General features: G+C 38.6%; 1 pseudogene; it reads right to left on the bottom strand.

The window, feature by feature from the left end:
- Positions 1-1643: 1643 nt before the first annotated feature.
- On the bottom strand, positions 1644-17011 carry LOC124959302 (olfactory receptor 4C6-like; annotated as a pseudogene).
- Between the last annotated feature and the right edge of the window lie 6117 nt (positions 17012-23128).

Raw genomic sequence — 23128 nt, 5'->3', positions numbered from 1 at the left:
AGACAAAGGTGCCAAAAATTATGCAATAAAGAAAAGATAGCCTCTTCAGTGAATGGTGCTGGCAAAACTGGAAATCCATATGCAGCAGAATGAAACTAAACCCCTATCACTTACCCTGCACAAAACTCAACTCAAAATGAATCAAGAACCTCAGAATCAGACCAGCATCTCTGCACCTTATAGAAGAAAGAGTTGGTCCAAATCTTCATCTTCTTGTCTTAGGATCGGACTTCCTTAACATGACTCCCAAAGCACAAGAAATAAATGCAGGAATCAATAATTGGGATAGATTCAAATTAAAAAGCTTTTTCTCAGCAAAGGAAACTATCAGCAATATGAAGATAGAGCCTACAGAGTGGGAGAAAACCATTGCCACACATAATTCATATAAAGCGCTAATCTCCAGAATCTGTAAATAACTCAAAAAACTCTACCTGAAGAATAAAAATAACCCAATCAACAAATGGGCTAAGGAAATGAAAAGACACTTCACAGAAGAAGATCTACAAGCAATCAACAGATATATGAAAAAACGTTCAATATCTCTAGTACTAAGAGAAATGCAAATCAAAACTACACTAAGATTCCATCTCACTCCAATTACAATGGTAATTATCAGGAATACAGGCAATGATAGGTGTTGACGAGGATGTGGGGGAAAAGGTACACTCATACATTTCTGGTGGGGTTGCAAATTAGTGCAGCTACTCTGGAAAGCAGTGTGGAGATTCCTTAGAAAACTTGGAACGGAACCATCATTTGACCCAGCTATCCCACTCCTTGGCCTATACCCAAAGAACTTAAAATCAGCATACTACAGTGATGTAGCCACGTCAATGTTCATAGCTGCTAAATTCACAATAGCCAGAATGTGGAACCAAGCTAGATGTCCTTCAATTGATGAATGGATAAAGAAACTGTTGTATATATACACAATGGAATATTACTCATCCATAAAAAAGAATAAAATTATGGCATTTGCAGGCAATGGGTGAACTTGGAGAATATCTTGCTAAGTGTGGTAAGCCAATCCCAAAAACCAAAGGACAAATTATCTCGCAGATAAATGGATGATGATACATAATGCAGGGTGGGAGGGAGGCAAGAATGGAGGAAAGATGGACTATACAGAGGGAAAAGAGGAGTGGGAGGGGTGGGGGAAGGAAAAATAACAGAATGAGTGAAACATCATTACCCTATATAAACATATGATTACACAAATGGTTCGCCTCTACTTCATGTACAACCAGAGAAACAAGTTGTACCCCCTTTGTTTACAGTTCAAAAAAAGAAAAAAAAAGTGGGGGGGGACTGAACTTGGGAGGACTAGGGTTGTTAAAAATAGAATTTAATTTAAATGTGTGCCTGCTGGCTTTTGGGAAAGGTGAGACAGTACAAAACGTACCTGTGTGAGGTCCTGGAGGCATATCACTCACCGTTAGACAGGACACTGTGGTATCTTGTTTTTTAAGAAGTGTAACTAAAATAACAAATAAATAAAATAAAATAACATAAATTAAAATAAAATGATGCATTGGGTTTCCTGTGTCCAATGGATTGGAGTCATCTGGGGACTAAGACTCCATCGAATTTTTAAGGAAAATATGCTGCTTGGAATGTAATCTAGTGACCACCAGGGCCCCTCATTTCACCCATAATTTCCTCATGGCATTCTTCACCTCGGCATTCCTCAAGCTGTAAATCAAAGGATTCAACAATGGTTCAACAATGGTAAAGGACACAGTCATCACCTTGTCTATGGGGTAGGTGACCACAGGCCTCACATACAAGAAAATACATGGCACAAAGAACAACACCACCACCGTGAGGTGGAAGATACATGTGGAGAGGGCTTTGTGCCTCCCTTCAGAGCTCTAAGACCTCAGGGAGCAGAGGATGACCACATAGGAGGCCAGCAGGATGAGGAAGATGGTCACACACATCACCCCACTGTTGAGGATGACCAAGAGACCCAGGACGTGGGTATCCATGCAGGCCAGCTCCAACAGTGGAAACAAGTCACACATAAAGTGATGGATGACATTGGGGCCACAGAAAGGTATTCTGTACATGAAGAGAAGCTGTATTGCTGCGTGCATGGATCCGCCCACCCAGGCCCCTCCCACCATCAGGCAGCACACTTGAGGACTCATGATGCTGCTGTAGTGCAGGGGCTTGCAGATGGCCACGTAGCGGTCACAGGCCATCACCGTGAGCAGGATGATCCCCACACCTCCAAAGAAATGCTCTGCGAAGAGCTGGGTCATGCAGCCCTCCAAGGAGATGGCAGTGCTTTCAGAGAGGGAGTCCACGATCAACTTGGGGGCAATGACGGAAGAGTAGGTGACATCCATGAGGGACAAGGAAGCAAGGAAAAAGTACATGGGAGACTTCAGACTCTGACTTGCACTTATGGTCACCACGATGAGCAGGTTTCCCAGTACTGTGACCACATACATGATTAGAAACAAACCAGAGAGCATTTTCCTCAGCTCTGGATTCTTTGTAATGCCCAAAAGGATGAATTCAGTCACGTTGTTTCGATTCTCCACTGAATGTGGGCTGAGGACAGCATGTCACTCTGTACTGGAAAATCTGCAGAAGGATTATCCTTTTTAATTAACAACCACTAGGTGGTGCTGTCTCAGACCCTCCTAACCTGCCTTTGTCTCCAGCTGCTGCCACAGAATGCAGTAATAATCAAATCCTGACAGCAGCTTGACCCTACTGATCCCTCAGCACCTCCTCCTCCCACAGGCACACTCTTGCTCTCTGTCCCGCAGCTTGTGCCTGAGACACTTAAGAAACTCTGCTTCATCCTGGTTGCACATACCTACTCCTGTGGACAAGGAGACATTAACACCCTTGGGAAATCCACTGACCATGGGTAGATAGGAGTCAATGGATAAATGGATAAATGGAACCAGCTTAACATTCTTTTATTTCCCTGTCTCATTCTCCCCAGTGCTTCCATTCAGTTTTCCAAAATAACCACCTGCATGCAAACCCTTCTCTCATCTCCTGTTTGTCTGTTTTTTGGATGATCATGCTAGGTTGTTGACCTTCATTTATCTCACCCAAGATCTTAGAAAATATATGAATATCCATTGATTTATTTCATATATATATCGAATACTTAGAATGTGCTAGTTGAAGAACTGAAATAAGTCCTATCTGAAGGACTCTATATATTATGGATTATACTCTTTCCATCTACATGTCTCCCTTCAAAAATCAAATTATTATTATTATTGTATAGTTCTGATATTCAACTAGTCCCTACTATGTCTCAATATCCCAAGAAATATTTCCTTTTTAGATATTAGTTAATGAGACTTAAAAAGGTGAAATATAATAACACCAAGTTCCTACAACTAGTAAATACTTAGGTTAAATTCTAATCCAGATTTTCCAAGTTCCAAAATTAATGCTAATAACAATCCAACTTGTTTAATCTTATAATAATTTCAAGTGCTTGGCATCTGTATTTCTACCTATCCTCTATCTATTCCAATTCTAAAACTCAGATTTACAACCATTAACAAACTTTCCAAGTATTCTAATCATTTTTCAGATGAGATTATAAAGAAATTTAAGACCTAAGCATCTTTATCTGCTACAGAAACGCAGATCTACAACCTAGCTGATACCATCCTGATACGCAGCCTGAGTTGGAAAATCAATGTAACTCCCAGCTTTCTATTACTTCTGTCTGTGCCCTGTTAGCAAATCTTCTCCTTTTCCTTCTCTATCTGTTACTTCTTCCCCTCTACCAGCTTCATCACTGTCATCCTAATCTTTATTACATGCACCTCTATAGATCATATCAACAATATTTCATTTATCTTCTTGACTCATACTTTTATTAAAATTCCATGTTGGATTCATCTCCTAATGGATATTCATTTTTTTAATTTTTATTGTAAACAAATGGGATACATGTTGTTTCTGTTTGTAAATGAAGTAAAAGCATACCATTTGTGTAATCATACATCTACACAGGGTAATGTTTGATTCATTCTGTTATTTTTTCCTTCTCCCACACTCCTCCCACTCCTCTTTTCCCTCTATAGAGTCCCTCCTTCCTCCACCCTCCCACCCCCCATTATGTGTCATCATCCGCTTATCAGCGAGATCATTCGTCCTTTGGTTTTTTGAGATTAGCTTATCTCACTTAGCATGATATTCTCCAATTTCATCCATTTGCCTACAAATGCCATAATTTTATCATTCTTTATGGTGGAGTAATATTCCATTTATATATATACCACAGTTTCTTTATCCATTCATCAATTGAAGGACATCTAGGTTGGTTCCACAATCTGGCTATTGTGAACTGAGCAGTATGAACATTGATGTGGTTATATCTCTGTAGTATGCTGATTTTAAGTCCTTTGGGTATAGACCAAGGAGTGGGATAGCTGGGTCAAATGGTGGTTCCATTCCAAGCTTTCTGAGGAATCTCCACACTGCTTTCCAGAGTGGCTGCACTAATGTGCAACCTCACCAGCAATGTATGAGTGTATCTTTCTCCCCACATCCTTGCCAACACCTGTTGTTGCTTGTGTTCTTGATAATCGCCATTCTAATTGGAGTGAGATGGAGTCTTATGGTGGTTTTGATTTGCATTTCTCTTATTACTAGAGATGTTGAACATTTTTTCATATATCTGCTGATTGCTTGTAGATCTTCTTCTGTGAAGTATCTGTTCATTTCCTTAGCCCATTTGTTGATTGGGTTATTTTTATTCTTCATGTAGAGTTTTTTGAGTTCCTTATACATTCTGGAAATTAGTGCTTTATCTGAAGTATGAATGCCAAGATTTTCTCCCACTCTGTAGGCTCTATCTTCACATTGCTGATAGTTTCTGTTGCTGAGAGAAAGCTATTAGTTTGAATCTATCCCAGTTATTGATTCCTGCATTTATTTCTTGTGCGATGGGAGTCCTGTTAAGGAAGTCTGATCCTAAGCCAACATGTTGAAGGTTTGGACCTACTTTTTCTTCTTAAAGATGAAGGGTCTCTGGTCTGATTCTGAGGTCCTTGATCCATTTTGAGTTGAGTTTTGTACAGGGTGAGAGATAGGGGTTTAATTTCATTCTGCTGCATATGGATTTCCAGTTTTGCCAGCACCATTTGTTGAAGAGGCTATCTTTTCTTTATTGCATAATTTTTGGCACCTTTGTCTAGTATGAGAAAATTGTATTTATTTGGGTTTGTGTCCATGACCTCTGTTCTGTACCATTGATCTACCTGTCTATTTTGGTGCCAATACCATGCCGTTTTTGTTACTATTGCTTTGTAGTAGAGTTGAAGTTCTGGTATTGCGATACCCCCTGCTTCACTCTTCCTGCTAAGGATTGCTTTAGCTATTCTGGGTGTCTTATTTTTCCAAATGAATTTCATGTTTGCTTGCTCTATTTCTGTGAGGTACATCATTGGGATTTTAATTGGAATTGCATTGAATCTGTATAGCACTTTTGGTAGTATGGCCATTTTGACAATATTAATTCTGCCTATCCAAGAACATGGGAGATCTTTCCATCTTCTAAGGTCTTTCTCAATTTCTTTCTTCAGTGTTTTGTAGTTTTTATTGTACAGATGTTTTACCTCTTTGGTTGGATTGATTCCCAAGTTTTGGGTTTTTTTTGAGGCTATTGCAAATGGAGTTGTTTTCTTCATTTCCCTTTCAGATATTTCATTGCTTGTGTATAAAAATGCTTTAGATTTATGTGTGTTGATTTTATAGCCTGATATTTTGCTGAATTCATTGATGAGGACTAGAAGTTTTATGGAGGAGTTTTTTGGATCCTCTAAATATGGAATCATGTCATCAGCAAATACTGACAGCTTAAGTTCCTCTTTTCCTATTCATATCCCTATAATTTCTTTGGTCTGTCTAATTACTCTGGCTAGAGTTTTGAGGACAATGTTGAATAGAAGTGATGAAAGAGGATATCCCTATCTTGTTCCCACTTTTAAAGGGAATGCTTTCAGGTTTTCTCCATTAAGAATGATGATGGGGGCTGGGGAGATAGCTCAGTTGGTAGAGTGCTTGCCTGTCATATGGCCATGGGCTTAGCATAAATAGCCTTTACAATGTTCAGATATGTTCCTACTATCCCTCTTTTTTCTAGTGTTTTGAACATGAAGCGGTGTTGTATTTTGTTAAATGCTTTTTCTGTGTCCATTGAAATAACCATATGATTCTTATCCTTAAGTTTATTGACGTGATGGATTACATTTATTGATTTACAGATGTTAAACCATCCTTGCATTACAGGAATGAACCCCACTTGATTATGGAGCACAATTTTCTTAATATGTTTTTGGATAGGATTTGCCAGTATTTTGTTAAGGATCTTTGCATCTATATTCATCAAGGATATTGGTCTAAATATTTTCTTCCTTGATGTGACTTTTCCTGGTTTGGGTATGAGAGTGATATTAGCTTCATAGAATGAGTTTGGTAGGGTACCCTCATTTTCTATTTCCTGGAATACTTTGAGAAGTATTGGAATGAGTTCTTCTTTGAAGGTCTTGTAGAACTCGGCTGAGAATCTGTCTGGTCCTGTGCTTTTCTTGGATGGTAGGTTTTTAATGGCTTCTCCTATTTCATTGCTTGATATTGATCTGTTTAAATTGTGTATGTCCTCCTGGTTCAGCTTGGGAGGAGCATATGTCTCTAGAAATTTGTCAATGTCTTCGGTAGTTTCTATTTTGTTGGAAAACAGATTTTCAAATTAGGTTCTTGTTATGTTCTGTATCTCAGTGGTGTCTATTGTGATATTTCCTTTTTCATCACAAATTTTAGTAATTTGAGTTTGCTCTCTCCTTCTGTTTGGTAGTGTGGCTAAGGGTTTTTCTATTTTGTTTACTTTCTCAAAGAGCCAACTTTTTGTTTTGTCAATTTTTTGAATTGTTTCTTTTGTTTCAATTTCATTTATTTCAGCTCTGATTTTAATTATTTCTTGTCTTCTACTACTTTTGCTATTATTCTGTTCTTCTTTTTCTAGGGTTTTGAGCTGTAATGTTATGTCATTTAGTTGTTGACTTTTCATTCTTTTCTTGAATGTACTCCATGCAATGAATTTTCCTCTTAGTACCTCTTTCATAGTGTCCCAGAGATTTTGATATGTTGTATCATCATTCTCATTGACATTTAAGAATTTTTTTATCTCCTCCCTGATGTTTTCTGTTATCCATGTTTCATTCAATAACATATTATTTAGTCTCCAGGTGTTGGAGTAATTTCTGTTTTTTATTTTGTCATTGATTTCTACTCTCAGCCCATTATGATTGGAGAGAACACAAGGCAGTATCTCTATTTTTTTGCATTTCCTAAGGGCTGCTTTGTGGCATAACTTATGGTCTATTTTCGAGAAGGTTCCATGTGCTGGTGAGATGAAAGTGAATTCCCTCATTGATGGATGGAATATTCTACATGTCTATTAAGTCTAGGTTATTCATTGTGTTATTGAGTTCTATGGTTTCTTTGGTAGGTTTTTGTTTGGAAGATCTATCTAGTCATGACAGTGGTGTGTTAAAGTCACCCAGAATTATTGTGTTGTGGTCTATTTGATTCCTGAAATTGAAAAGGATTTGTTTGATGTACAGGGATGCACCATTGTTTGGGGCATAAATATTTACTATCATTGTGTCTTCCTGATTTATGGTTCCCTTAAGCAGTATGAAATGTCCTTCTTTATCCCTTCTGACTAACTTTGGCTTGAAGTCCACTTTATCTTATATAAGGATGGAAACCCCCGCTTTTTTACTGAGTCCATTTGTGTGGTAGGTTTTTTCCCATCCTTTCACCTTTAGTCTGTGGATGTCTTTTTCTGTGAGATGAGTCTCTTGCAGGCAGCATATTGTTGGGTCTTTCTTTTTAATCCATTCTGCCAGTCTATGTCTTTTGATTGATGAGTTTAGGCCATTAACATTCAGGGTTATTATTAAGGTATGATTTGTATTCCCAGTCATTTGGCTTATTTTCGGTTTTTATGTTGACTTGGTTTATCCTTTGAGTGGGTTTTCTCTAAGGTAGTTCCTCCCTTTGCTGACCTACATTGTTGTTATTCATTTCCTCCTCATGGAATATTTTGTTGAGAACATTCTGTAGTGCAGTCTTTCTATTTGTAAATTCTTTTAACTTTTGTTTATCATGGAAGGATTTTATTTCATCTTCAAATCTGAAGGTTAATTTTGCTAGGTATAGGATTCTTGTTCAGCAACCATGTTCTTTCAGAGCTTGAAATACGTTGTTCCAGGCCCTTCTATCTTTAGAGTCTGGGTTGAGAAGTCTGTTGCTATTCATATTGGTTTCCCCCTATATGTAATCTGATGTTTCTTTCTCATGGCCCTCACAATCCTATCTTTATTTTGAATGTTAGGCATTTTTATTATAATGTGCCTTGGTGTGGATCTGTTGTGATTTTGTGGATTTGGTGTTCTGTAAGCCTCTTGTATTTGATTTTCCATTTCATTCTTCAGGTTTGGGAAATTTTCTGCTATTATTTCATTGAATAGGTTGTTCATTCCTTTGGTTTGTTTCTGTGTGCCTTCCTCAATCCCAATAATTCTTAAATTTGGTCTTTTCTTGATGTCCCAAAGTTCTTGGAGATTCTGTTCATGATTTCTTACCATCTTCTCTGTTTGGGAACTTTATTTTAAGATTAAATATTTTGTCTTCATTGTCTGAGGTTCTGTCTTCCAAATAGTCTAGTCTTTTGGTGATGCTTTCCATTGAGGTTTTTATTTGGTTTATTGTTTACTTCATTTTTAGGATTTCTGTTTGTTTGTTTGTTTGTTTTGAGGATCTCTATCTCTTTGTTGAAATGATCTTTTGCTTCCTGCAGTTGCTCTTTCAACTACTTATTGGTATTATCATTCATTGCCTGCATTTGCTCTCTTATCTCATCCTTTGCTTTGTGAATCATCTTAACCATGTATAGTCTGAAGTCCTTTTCTGATGTTTCTTCTCCCATGCTGTCATTGGATTCTAGTACTATAGAATCTAGATTTGTTTGGATCATTTTCTTCCTTTGTTTTTTTCATGTTGTTCATGCACCTTCCCCTCTAGCAGTGCAGATCTGGGATATTGCGGTTTCCCCCTATAGGCTTATAGTGGCCCTATAGGTTTCCAAAACCTTTTCTTTAAGGGAGGAATCAATATTAGCAGTGCCCAATTAAGACACTATGCAATCCTAGACCAAATAGCCCCTGTGAGGACATTAACAATATTGTCATAATAAACAGAATGAGTTCAAATATTATCTTCAGTATAACAAACAGATTTGAAATAAAGTCTGCAGTTTCTAGTGGAGCATAAAGAGGATGCAGAGGGATGTAGAATGTGGCTGTTAATGGGATAAGAAAAGATTATACAGAAGTTCTAGATAATAGAAAGGGTGAGAGTGTAATCAAAAGAAATTGGATGTTAGCATGCAAAAAGGGAGAAAGAGACTCTGAGGGAACAGGTATACAAAAGGAAAAGAGAGCAATAAATGTAAAGAAATAAGAACTTAAGATTGTTCAATAAAGAGAAAAAAGAAAATCTACACTATAACAGTTGTATAGTATTCAAACCTCCCAGTCTTCAGTAGCCTGATGCATGAGAGGTACCTGACAATGAGCTTCAAATCTCCCACAGGCGTCTCAGGATGGGATTTGCCTCACCTAAAGATCGGAGGTAAGGCTTCCAGGATTATCCAAGATGGCCACTCTGCCTTCAAAATGTGTTGGCAAATGGGGAGCTGCAGCTCAGGGTGTGGACGTGGTCAGCTGGAGGTTCTGGAGGCGGGATGCGGTTGGTCAGGCAGGTGTCCTGGAGGCCCAGTGTGTTTGGTGTAGTTATGGGATCCTGGAGGCCGGGTGCAATCAGTCAGTCTGGGGCACCAGTGATAGGGAGCAGTCAGTCGATCTGGGGGTACTGGCGGCAAAATGCAGTCAGTCAATGTGAGGGCCCCGGAGGCAGGGAGTGATGGGTTGGGCTGAGGGATCCTGTAGATGGGGCTCAGTCAGTCTGGCCAGGAGTCCTATACGGCCTAGCTGTTGTCTCAAAATGAGGGCAGCCACGTGTAATCAAACCTGTAGGTACTGTGACAGTGAACTTCCAGGCAACATCAGGCAGCTGGTGCTCCACTGGCAGTCAGCGATCAGTTTGCTGACTGTCGTCGGACGATCAGTAGGTGAATCTCGTGCAGTGGGTGATGGATAGGTGTGAGGCAGGCGATGGACAGGCAAGAGGCAGGCAAATGGCGGATGATAGGCACCTGACAGTGAGCAATCTGCACTCAAAAAACGTGTCTATATGCTGGCAGACTGGAGGTCATCACAGTAGACAAACGGGGTAAACAGCAGGGAATTCATAAGCAGCAAAAACTGCCTCACCAAGAAACAGATATCCTCTGCTTGAAACTGAAGTTACAGAACGACAAGGAATGCAGCCTCCCTCTAGTCCACCATCTTGGATCCCCCTGGAGATTCTTAAGGATGGCTAATTTATTATGATTTTGTCATATTTCTAATACTGTGCTACACTATTACATACTCATCATTTAATTAAATTTAATTGAATCCATAAAATGGAGTTCATCTGAGGAAAATGGCATTGAACCATGCAGCCCAAGCACGGCTGGTGCCAGTTCCTGCCTGCAGAAAAGAGAGTGTCATTTTCTGGGCATGGCTATTTTTCTGGCATCCTGACTCAAATCCTATCTACCATCTTTCATCTGTAACATTTCCTTTCTTAGATATGATTTAACCAAATTCAAGAGCTGCACCATACCTAGAACTCTTAATTTGGTGTTGAATCACTACCATCAAATCCTCCTTGTAATATTAATTTTTGACAACTTGCCAAAAGAGATTAATGTAAATCAAGCTGCAAATTGTTGACTACTCAAGGCTCATTTTCCTGAGACTAGTTTGTGCATATAAATAGAACAAAGAGATGAAATACTGACACTTTACAAACATAATTGTGCACATGTTAGGTGGTTTATTTTTTTTTATTGTAAACAAATGGGATACATGTTGTTTCTCTGTTTGTACATGGTGTAAAGGCATACCATTTGTGTAATCATAAATTTACATAGGGTAATGTTGTTTGATTCATTCTGTTATTTGTCCCTTCCCCCCACCCCTCCCACCTCTCTTTTCCCTCTATACAGTCCTTCCTTCCTCCATTCTTGCCCCCCTCCCTAACCCTAACTCTAACCCTAACACTAACCCTTCCCACCCCCCATTATGTGTCATCTTCCACTTATTAGTGATATCATTTGTCCTTTGGTATTTTGAGATTGGCTTATCACACTTAGCATGATATTCTCCAATTTCATCCATTTGCCTGCAAATGCCATACTATTATCATTCTTTATGGCTGAGTAATATTCCATTGTGTGTGTGTGTGTGTGTGTATATATATATACACCATAGTTTCTTTCTCCATTCATCAATTGAAGGGCATCTAGGTTGGTTCCACAATCTGGCTATTGTGAACTGAGCAGCTGTGGACATTGATGTGACTGTATCTCTGTAGTATGCTGATTTTAAGTCCTTTGAGTATAGGCCAAGGAGTGGGATAGCTGGGTCAAATGGTGGTTCCATTCCAAGTTTTCTAAGGAATCTCCACACTGCTTTCCAGAGTGGCTGCACTAATTTGCAGCCCCACCAGCAATGTATGAGTGTATCTTTCTCCCCACATCCTCGCCAACACCTGTTGTTGCTTGTGTTCTTGATAATCTCCATTATAATTGGGGTGAGATGGAATCTTAGTATAGTTTTGATTTGCATTTCTCTTATTACTAGAGATGTTGAACATTTTTCCATATGTTTGTTGATTGCTTGTAGGTCTTTTTCTGTGAAGTGTCTGTTCATTTCCTTAGCCCATTTGTAGATTGGATTATTTACATTCTTGGTGTAGAGTTTTTTGAGTTCTTTATAGATTCTAGAGATTAGTGGACTATCTGAAGTATGATTGGCAAAGATTTTTTCCCACTCCGTAGACTCTTTCTTCGCATTGCTGATAGTATCCTTTGCTGAGAGAAACCTTTTTAGTTTGAATCTATCCCAGTTATTGATTCTTGCTTTTATTTCTTCGGCTATCGGAGTCCTGTTGAGGAAATCTGATCCTAAGCCAACAAGTTGAAGATCTGGACCTACTTTTTCTTCTATAATCTGCAGGGTCTCTGGTCTGATTCCGAGGTAATTAATCCATTTTGAGTTTAGTTTCGTGCATGGTGAGAGATAGGGGTTTAGTTTCATTCTGTTGCATATGGATTTCCAATTCTCCCAGCACCATTTGCTGAAGAGGCTATCTTTTCTCCATTTCATATTTTTGGCCCCTTTGTCTAGTATGAGAAAATTGTATTTATTTGGGTTTGTGTCCGTGTCCTCTATTCTGTACCATTGATCCACCTTTCTATTTTGGTACCAATACCATGCCGTTTTTGTTACTATTGCTTTGTAGTAGAGTTGAAGATCTGGTATTGCGATACCCCCTGCTTCACTCTTTCTGCCAAGGATTGCTTTAGCTATTCTGGGTTTTTTATTCTTCCAGATGAATTTCATAATTGCTTGCTCTATTTCTGTAAGGTTCATCATTGGGATTTTAATTGGAATTGCATTGAATCTGTATAGCACTTTTGGTAGTATGGCCATTTTGACAATATTAATTCTTCCTATCCAAGATTATGGGAGATCTTTCCATCTTCTAAGGTTTTCTTTAATTTCTTTCTTTAGTGTTCTGTAGTTCTCATTGTAGAGGTCTTTCACCTTTTTTGTGAGATTGATTCCCAAGTATTTTATTTTTTCGATGCTATTGTGAATGGGGTAGTTTTCCTAATTTCTCTTTCTGAAGATTCATCGCTTATGTATAAAAATGCCTTAGATTTATGTGCATTGATTTTATATCCTGCTACTTTACTGAATTCACTTATGAGATCTAAAAGTTTTCTGGTGGAATTTCCTGGTTCCTCTAAGTATACAATCATATCATCAGAAAATAGGGATAGTTTGAGTTCTTCTTTTCCTATTCGTATCCCTTTAATTTCTTTGGTCTGTCTAATTGCTCTGGCTAGAGTTTCAAGGACGATATTGAATAGAAGTGGTGAAAGAAGGCATCCCTGCCTTGTTCCAGTTTTTAGAGGGAATGCTTTCAGTTTTTCACCATTTAGAATGATATTAGCCATGGGCTTAGCATAGATGGCCTTTACAATGTTAAGGAATGTTGCCACTATCCCTATTTTTTCTAGTGTTTTGAGCATGAAGGGGTGCTGTATTTTATCAAATGCTTTTTCTGCATCTATGGAAATAATCATGTGATTCTTGACTTTAAGTCTATTGATATGGTGAATGACATTTATTGATTTCCTGATGTTGAACCAACCTTGCATCCCTGGGATGAAACCCACTTAATCATGGTGCACTATCTTTTTAATATGTTTTTGTATGCGATTTGCTAACATTTTGTTGGGAATTTTTGCATGGATGTTCATTAAGAATATTGGTCTGAAATTTTCTTTCCTCGATGTGTCTCTGTCTGGTTTAGGTATCAGGGTAATATTGGCTTCATAGAATGAGTTTGGGAGGGTTCCCTCCTCTTCTATTTTATGGAATACTTTGAGAAGTATTGGAATGAGCTCTTCTTTAAAGGTTTTGTAGAACTCGGCTGAGAACCCAGCTGGTCCTGGACTTTTCTTTGTTGGTATGTTTTTGATGACTTCTTCTATTTCATTACTTGAAATTGGTCTATTTAAATTGTGTATGTCCTCCTCCTTCAGTTTAGGCAATTCATATGTCTGTGAAAACCTGTTGATGTCTTCGAAATTTTCTATTTTGTTGGAGTATAGATTTTCAAAATAGCTTCTAATTATGTTTTGTATTTCAGTCATGTCTGTTCTGATATTTCCTTGTTCATTCAGAATTTTAGTGATTTGGGTTTTCTCTCATCTTCTCTTTGTTAGTGTGGCTAAAGGTTTATCAATTTTGTTTATTTTTTTGAAGAACCAACTATTTATTTTGTCAATTTTTTGTATTGTTTCTTTTGTTTCAATTTCGTTGATTTCAGCTCTGAGTTTAACTATTTCCTGTCTTCTACTACTTTTGGTGTTGGTCTGTTCTTCTTTTTCTAGGGCTTTGAGCTGTAGTGTTAGGTCGTTGATTTGTTGAGTTTTACTTCTTTTATTAAATGTGCTCCATGAAATAAATTTTTCTCTAAGTGTTGCTTTCATAGTGTCCCAGAGATTTTGATATGATGTTTCTTTGTTCTCATTTATTTCTAAGAATTTTTTAATTTCCTTCCTAATATCTTCCGTTATCCATTCATCATATAATAGCATATTGTTTAATCTCCAGGTGTTGGAGTAGTTTCTGTTTTTTACTCTTTCATTTATTTCTAACTTCAATCCATTATGATCTGATAGAATACAAGGTAGTGTCTCTATCTTCTTGTATTTGCTGACATTAGCTTTGTGGCATAATATATGGTCTATTTTAGAGAAGGATCCATGTGCTGCTGAGAAGAAAGTGTATTCGCTCTTGGTTGGATGGTATACTCTATAAATGTCTGTTAAATCTAAATTATTGATTGTGTTATTGAGATCTATGGTTTCTTTGTTCAATTTTTGTTTGGAAGATCTGTCCAGTAGTGAGAGAGGCATGTTAAAATCACCTAGTATTATTGTGTTATGGTCTATTTGGTTTCTAAAATTGAGAAGGATTTGTTTAACATATGTGAATGAGCCACTGTTTGGGGCATAGATGTTTATGATTGTTATATCTTGCTGATTTATGCTTCCCTTAAGCAGTATGAAATGTCCTTCTTTATCCCTTTGGCTTGAAGTCCACATTATCTGAAATGAGGATGGATACTCCAGCTTTTTTGCTGAGTCCATGTGCATGGTATGTTTTTCCACATCCTTTCACCTTTAGTCTATGGGTATCTTTTTCTGTGAAGTGAGTCTCTTGCAGGCAACATATGGTTGGATCTTTCTGTTTAATCCAATCTGCCAGTCTATGTCTTTTGATTGATGAATTCAGGCCATTAACAATCAGAGTTATTATTGAGATATGATTTGTATTCCCAGTCTTTTGGTTCATTTTTTAAATTCTATTTATTTATTTATTTATTTTGACACAACTTGGTTCCTCCTTTATTTGACATTTCCTTTAGGATAATTCCTCTCTTTGCTGATTTGCTTCTTTGTTTTTCATCTCTTCCTTGTGGAATATTTTGCTGAGAATGTTCTGTAATGCTGGCTTTCTTTTTGTAAATTCTTTTAGCTTTTGTTTATCATGGAAGGATTTTATTTCATCGTTAAATTTGAAGGTAAGTTTTGCTGGGTATAAGACTCTTGGTTAGCATCCATTTTCTTTCAGGGCTTAAAAATGTTGTTCCAGGCCCTAGTTTCTAGTTTTTAGGGTCTGGATTGAAAAATCTGCTGATATCCATATCGGTTTCCCCCTGAATATAATTTGGTTCTTTTCTCTCACAGTCTTTAAAATTCTGTCTTTATTTTGTATGTTTGGTATTTTCATTATAATGTGCCTTGGTGTGGGTCTGTTGTAATTTTGTGTATTTGGAGTCCTATAAGCCTCTTGAACTTGATTTTCCATTTCATTCTTCAGATTCGGGAAATTTTCTGATATTGTTTCATTGAATAGATTGTTCATTCCTTTGGTTTGTTTCTCTAAGCCTTCCTCAATCCCAATAATTCTCAAATTTGGCCTTTTCATGATATCCCGTAGTTCTTGCAGATTCTATTCATGATTTCTTACCATCTTCTGTGTTTGTTCAACTTTGTTTTCAAGGTTAAAAATTTTGTCCTCAATATCTGAGGTTCTGTCTTCCCAGTGTTCTATCCTATTGGTTATACTCTCTATGAAGTTCTTAACTTGGTTTATTGTTTCTTTCATTTCAAGGATTTCTGTTTGTTTTTTTCCAATATCTCTAACTCTTTATTGAAATGATCTTTTGCTTCCTGTATTTGCTCTTTTAACTGTCAATTGGTGTGATCATTCAATGCCTGCATTTGCTCTTTCATTTCATCATTCAATGCCTGCATTTGCTCTTTCATCTCATTGTTTGCTTCCTTGATCATTTTAATTATGTGCATTCTGAACTCTCTTTCTATCATTTCTTCTGCCATGCTGTCTTTGGATTTTATTGATGTAACATCTAGATTTATTTGGGGCATTTTCTTTCCTTGTTTTCTCATATTATTCAGGTATCAGTGGACCACTAAGATATTGCAGATTTCCTCTATTGACTTATAATGTTCCTGAAGATTTCTAGTATATCTCCTCTTAGCCCTCAGTAGCCTAGAGTCTTGGAGGAAGTTGATAATGTGGTACTCCACAAAGAAGCTGCCTCTCCAGGGGTGGTGACCCTCTGGTGGGGTATATTCCCTGATAGTGGGCAGAGGTGCCTCCACTTGTTGACCAATGGTCATGCAACGGGGAACTAGGCTGCGGGCTGAGGCAAGGCCTGTTTGCACCTGTGTCTCTGGTTTTACCGTCCTTGTGGGGGAACCTCACCTGGCAGGGAAGACTCACCTGGTGGGGAGGTCTCGCTAGTCAGTTCCCCTCCTAGAGGTTCCCCTCAATCTACAACTACCGCCTGGGCTGGGCTGCCTTCCTGTGCAATGTTCCCAGGGGCCTGGACCTACCTCCTGGGCCTGGGAGCCTCACCCTTTGCAGACGAGTCTCCTTAGGCTGCCTCCCCTCAGAGAATCTGCCCGCAGTCCTGGAACCTTCGCTCTGCCCCTAAGCGTGTCTCTGTGTGGCTCTTCCACCAAGAAGCCTCCTAGGTCCTGGAACCCTGCTCTGCACCTAATCGCCTGGCTATGTGGCCCCTCCTCTGAGCAGCCACCTGGAGCCCCATACAGTCACTCCAAGTCCCAGCAACCCGCCACACGCCTTTTCCTCCGGACAGCTGCCCGGTGTTACGGTGCGGTCACTAGAAGTCCAATCAATTCAGTGTGCGCCTCCTCCTCCTGCCAACCACCCATAGCCGTAGGCAGTCACTCCACGTCCAAGTGACCCTCTCTGTGCCTCTTCCTCCTCCAGGCAGCCCCCCGGGTGTTCAGGAGCAGTCACTCTTAGTCCAAACAGCTTGCTGCACAGCTTCTTCTCTGGCAATGGCCTGTAGCTCTGGTGCAGTTACTCCAAGTCCAAGCGACCCACCAAGCTCCTCCTCCTCCTCTTCCTCCTCCTCCTCCGGGTAGGCCCCGGTGTTCAGGGGTGGTTGCTCTGAGTCCAAACAGCTCGCCGTGCAGCTCCTCCTCTGGCTACCACGTGTAGCTCTGGTGCAGTCACTCGGGGTCCAAGCAACCGGCTGCATTCCTCCTCCTCCTCTGGGCAGCCCCCCTGGTGTTCAGGAGCAGTTGCTCTGAGTCCAAACAGCTCGCTGAGCAGCTCCTCCTCTGGGCAGCTGCCTGGAGCCCCAGTGGTTTCTCTGAGTCCAAGCGCTGTGCTGAGCGGCCTCCTCTACGATGCTCCCAGTTGTCCAAGTTCACTGCTCCAGCGGGGGTAGGGGTGTCTCATTGTCAACTCTACTTCACAAAGTTCCCTGCATTCCGGGACTACCGCTCCATCCGGGACGCCTCCCCAACTCACCTGGCTGCTTTGAGTTGGTCCCAAGTCTCCCAATATCTCCTCTTTTGAATCCTGAGTCCTGGAGAAACATGAAATGCAACCACCCTCTAGTCAGCCATCTTGAAAACCCCAGGTGGTTTCAATTATCACCACAACCTCAAACTTTTTCCTCAAATTATCAGGATCATGTCTAATACTCAAGTAAAATTTCAAGACTACCTTCAAGGTTCTGTTTGGTACATTATGATCCCAGTAAGTAGAAGGCAAAAATTGTGTGAGTCAATTGTCTAGGATCACATCAGTTTGACCAAAGACAGCCCTTCCAGGATGGACTCACATGAACTTTCTTCTACAGCATTAGAAATCACAGCAAATTAGAGATCTGAAGTAAGCCAGGACCTGCACAGAGAACAAACACACAGGGTATTGTTTCAATAGGAATAGACTTTCTAATAAAAAGAACAATTTTTAAAAGTGCTCTAAGTATCCACAGACTTAAATAAGAACATCCACTTTTGTTGGCACAGAATTTATTTCCTCTAAATAGGATAAGTTGCCAAACACACACACACACACACACACAAAAAAAAAAGGGCAGCCAACAATCTACTTACAGAATGATTGGTGGCACTGTGCCTACCATTTGCCAGCACATTCAGCTTAATTTATAAACAATTTCCAGTCCACATTTTAGAAGAAACACCATCAACAAATGTTATCCTTTGGGTACAGACCTGGGGTAAAGGAGGACAGGGCACCAGTTTCAGGTGGCACAGAATTCCAAAATGTCCATATTTGTATCTTTTCAGTTGCATCCCTTGGTGGCTATTTCTCCACTGACAGAACTAATCACTGCACCAGTAAATTCCCATCCACACTTTCAGTGATTGCTCTTTCCCCAGAGGCAGAGCCTCACTAGAGCCAGGCCAAGCTGATGCTCCACAAGCAAAAAACAGACCATAGTATTGACCCTTCAGTTGTTTGCTCCACTACTAAACTCTCTTCAATATAGAATGGCCACACTGTACCATCAGTTCATAATGTTTTTTTTAATACCAAGGATTAAACCCAGGGGCACTTAACCACTAAGCCACATCCCCAATCCTTTTTTAAAAAATTTTATTTTGAGACAGGATCTCACTGAATTGCTTAGGGCCTCTCTGAGTTGCTGAGACTAGCTTTGAACTTGTGATCCTCCTGCCTCAGCCTCCAGAGCCACTGGAATTACAGGCATGTACCACCATGTCTGATTAATAATATAAAATTTTAAAAAAGAAATAACTCATTTTGGCTACCTAGCAAGTTTCAGAATCAAATTTTTCTATCAGTCAGTCTGCTACTCCATCTTTTCAGACTATTATTGAAACAGAGTCACATCTACCTGCAGGATAGTTTCCATTATTAAAAAAAAAAAAAAGTAAGTACCTCAGCCAAAAAAAATTCTCACTCCACTGCAGCATTCTCAAATGATACATTTTTGATGTGGGAATATTTGGACTTATAGCCTGAATTCTTTTCAACTTCAATAGTAAAAAAATAGTAATATACAGTACTCATATCATATTGCTCATATTACTAATAGTTCTTTAACATATTTGTCTATAAATCCTGAGGAGTCTTCTAGGGGAAAAAAAGTGATTCCATTTTATCAAATATGACCCTCAGAGCTGAAAGGCTAAGCTCTGCATTTGGATTCCTTTACTAACTCTCTAAATTTACTCCATGTCCTTACTAACCATTTAGACATGAATTGGAGCAGGTGTCTTCAACATTATCTTTTTATTATGAACCTCCTGAGGAAGTTTTAAAGACTTCTGTTCCCCTAATTAGCCTGCTTCTGGAATTTTAATATCTCAGACATGCTATCTACCTGTTATGCTTGTTATGTGCTGGAGTCCAGCCCTAGCAGCAGTGGGGGTCCTAGGTGGATGGGAGGCGGTGTGGTGGAGAAAGAGCACACAGAGACACCAAGTGTTCTGAGGCTGAATCTGAATCTTTATTGTTCACAGAATCTTTTTGTATGTTTTTTCTTTGGTATTGATTACATCATTTCATGGTTATTACAGTGAAATATTAAGTAAAAAAATTTAAGAGTATAATTAATGATCTTAATCAAGAAACATGTTCTTGCTGTATGATAGCTTAAATAAAAAAAAGAACAAAAAAACAAACAACAACAACAACAACAACAACAAAACAACAACAACAAAAAAAACAGTTCCCAGCAAGGTAGAGGGCACCACGCTTAATTTAGTTTTAATTTCCCTGAAAGAATATGTCATTAAGTTTCTATAGAAGTTACCCTTTCCAAGAACTCTAATGTTAGCTATTAACAGTGGAAAGTTTTTTGTTATTACTAACAGAGAATAGAGGAATGCTGGGGTCCAGCCTTAGCAGGAGTCCATGGGTTCCACACCGGTAAACTGGGCGCGGGAAGACAGCGTCGGCGATGGATGGAGAATGAAAGACACAGACTCTAGTTCTGGTGCAATCAATCCCACTTTATTCTGGGGAAGGCTGGGTTTATATACATTTTTCTTCAGGGTATAATGGCAGTCTTGTGGTTAATATTAAAGAAGTTTCCAAAGCATAGGCAGAAAACAACAACCTTACAGATCATCCTTACCTAATCACAATTGTTTTAAGAATATCTAACTACGTTGATGAGCTAATACAATGTTTATTTCCTTAATATCTAAACTCTATGTGACCTAAGACTATTCTTATTATTCTCACGGTTAAAGCGATAGACAAGTAATCTCATGTGACCATTTCTATTAGGTCCCTCTGGTTAATATCTAAATTGCTGAGTTAAGGGTTACAGGAGGGCAGCGGTCCCAATGGTTATTGCGTGCCAACATTTATTATAGGGGTGACATATTCTTTGTAGGAAGGAAGGAATGTTATGAAACCTTATTCTTTTACCTCACCACCACACATGAACAAAACCATCGTTAAAATTTAACCAGCCTGTTGGAGAGAAAGGCAGATCTACAACTATTTTCTCCAGAGGCTTTCAGGGACTCATTGTACGGTTGCAAAATTATTTTTAATTTTGTTAGTGGTAAAGACCCATTGTTTTTCAGATTGTAGGTAATATTTTCTTGAATTTTTGTTGTATTCCCTTCATCCCCTTAAGCAATCCATTCAGACTGAAATGAGTAACATATTATCAGAGAAAACACCATGCTTCGGAGCAAAACATCCGGCAATTCCTTTTAGGATAAGCCTTTGCAATCATCCTCCAGAGGATCTTTGTCAAGCACTGGATGGAATTCCGGACGCCCCCACAGAGGAATCAGCTTATAGTTAAATTTTATTCTATTTCATGTGCTCAATGGTGGACTAAAACTCTATTTTAATCTTTAAAGAACTAGACATAGGAAGACACAATTGTACTTATGATTAACCTATTTATTTTTTATTACATGGGAAAAATATCCTTACACTTAATCATATACACTAAGAAGGCAATGAAGACCAAACACTACATCAAAGCTCAGAGGAATACACTCTCATATACCTATAAATAACTTTTGGAGAGTTTGTATGCTAAAAGAAATCATGGGCTCCCTACAAATTTGAGCAAATCATAATGTCTTATTTATAATTTCATCTACGTATTAATATTAAATTTTATTGAATGTTATTTTGTGTCTCATCACCATGAAATCTCCCCAGTATTCTCTATAATCTGAATCTAAGGATATATTGATTATTAGTATTAAAAGCAACTGCACATGGAGACATGCCACACCTATGGTCCTCAAGAGGGAGGATAATCTTTCAACAGAACCTTGTCAAGTATTGAATCTTCTGCTCCAGCAGAACCATGTCAAGTGTTGGAGTGGTAGGAAATGTATGCAGCAGTTACGTACATCTGTGCTTTAAGTAGAAAATCAGTAAGATTTTTTTCATCCCCCAATATGCCATTTTTATATATGTAAGGACATGAAATATCATGTCTATTATAAATACTTGCCTTAGGTAACTTATTTTTTAAGAAATAGAAAATAATGTGATTGTTTATTTGGGGTGGGAGTCTAACTAAAATTCTCTAGGTATGCTTCAGAAGAAAATAAGTCTATTCCCAGTTCTTAGATTCTGCATTGCAATCTTAAAGCTATTTTATTCAGCATACTTATGACTGTTTTAACAAAATTATGTTATTTGTTATATATTTATTTGTTTATTTTACTCCTATTTCCAATTGAAATTTAAGTATAAATACAACTCTTGTTTGTATTGGTACATGTTGTATATTTACCCCATGAAATTATCTGACTTACTACAAGCACTAAATAAAAATCAATAAAATAAGTCAAAATTTCCTGATTGTAACTGTCCATAGAGCCACTTTCAAGTAACCACATTAATGCTATGGAAGAGTATGGGGAAATCCCTGCAGAAACCCATTTATCTCTTCAAGTTCCCAACCTTACATCCATAAGTTACCTCCCTGACTGCATGGCTTATCTTCCTCCAAGCATCTCCCTTACCCATGTGTCAACTTCCTTGAAACTGAACCACTAACTATTCATTCCTGGAGTCCAGTGCATCCCACTTTTGATGATGCTCATACATGTGTCGGAACGAGATGGCCAGATGACATTTCCCTGACACAAGAGGAATGAAGAGTGTGGGAAACCTCGAAAGTGGAGGCCAAAGTAAGGGAAGAAGGTCATCCCCAAAATAAACAAGGAGAAAAATCTGAGAACAACACAGCCATGGACCAGGTCCATGTTTTGATGTTTTACATGCCACAAGCAAGAAGTGTTGTGACAAGAATGGCAGAGGGTAGAGTTCAAAAGTTTGGAACCTCGCTGAGTCTCATTTTACTCTTGTAGAAAATGGTTTTCAGAGCCAGGCATATCGGCACATGCCTTTAATCCCAGCAGCTTGGGAGGCTGAAACAGGAGGATCTTGAGTTCATAGCCAGTCTCAGTAGTGATGAAGCACAAAGCAACTCAGTTTGATCCTATCTCTAAATAAAATACAAAATAGGACTGGGAATGTGGCTCAGTGGTTGAATGTCCCTGAGTTCAATTCCTGGTACCCACCCCCCAAAAAACAAACAATGATATTCAGAGATACCATATGTGCCTTAAGAGAGTTAAGATATATAAAGGACCTAACAATATATGTGCCTCACAGTTGGCCTTAACTATAGGTCACTTACACTCCTCATTTAATAATGGCTAATATTTTTACTGAATTAAGTGTACAGATTAAACCATATAAATAAAATTCCAATGTTGTTTTTCTTAAGAGTTTTTATAAGAAAAAAATATATATATGTATTTTTTTAGTATATTTTATTTTTAGGCACTAGAAATAATCAGATGCACCATCTTCTTGAGAGATTCTTGATAATGGGTGCCAAGGATCATCTTAACAATCCTTAAAATATTTACAAATCAGTAAGATTGTCTACTGAGGATGTCAGGCTTTAGTTCCTACACCTTCCAAATTTGCTGTTAACAATTTATAATCTCATTGATCTTCTCACCCCTGAAAGACAGAATCACTGG

This window comes from Sciurus carolinensis, chromosome 11 (genome assembly GCF_902686445.1).
Source record: "Sciurus carolinensis chromosome 11, mSciCar1.2, whole genome shotgun sequence".
NCBI classification, from domain to species: Eukaryota; Metazoa; Chordata; class Mammalia; order Rodentia; family Sciuridae; genus Sciurus; species Sciurus carolinensis.
This window is presented reverse-complemented; position numbering and strand designations above follow the sequence as displayed.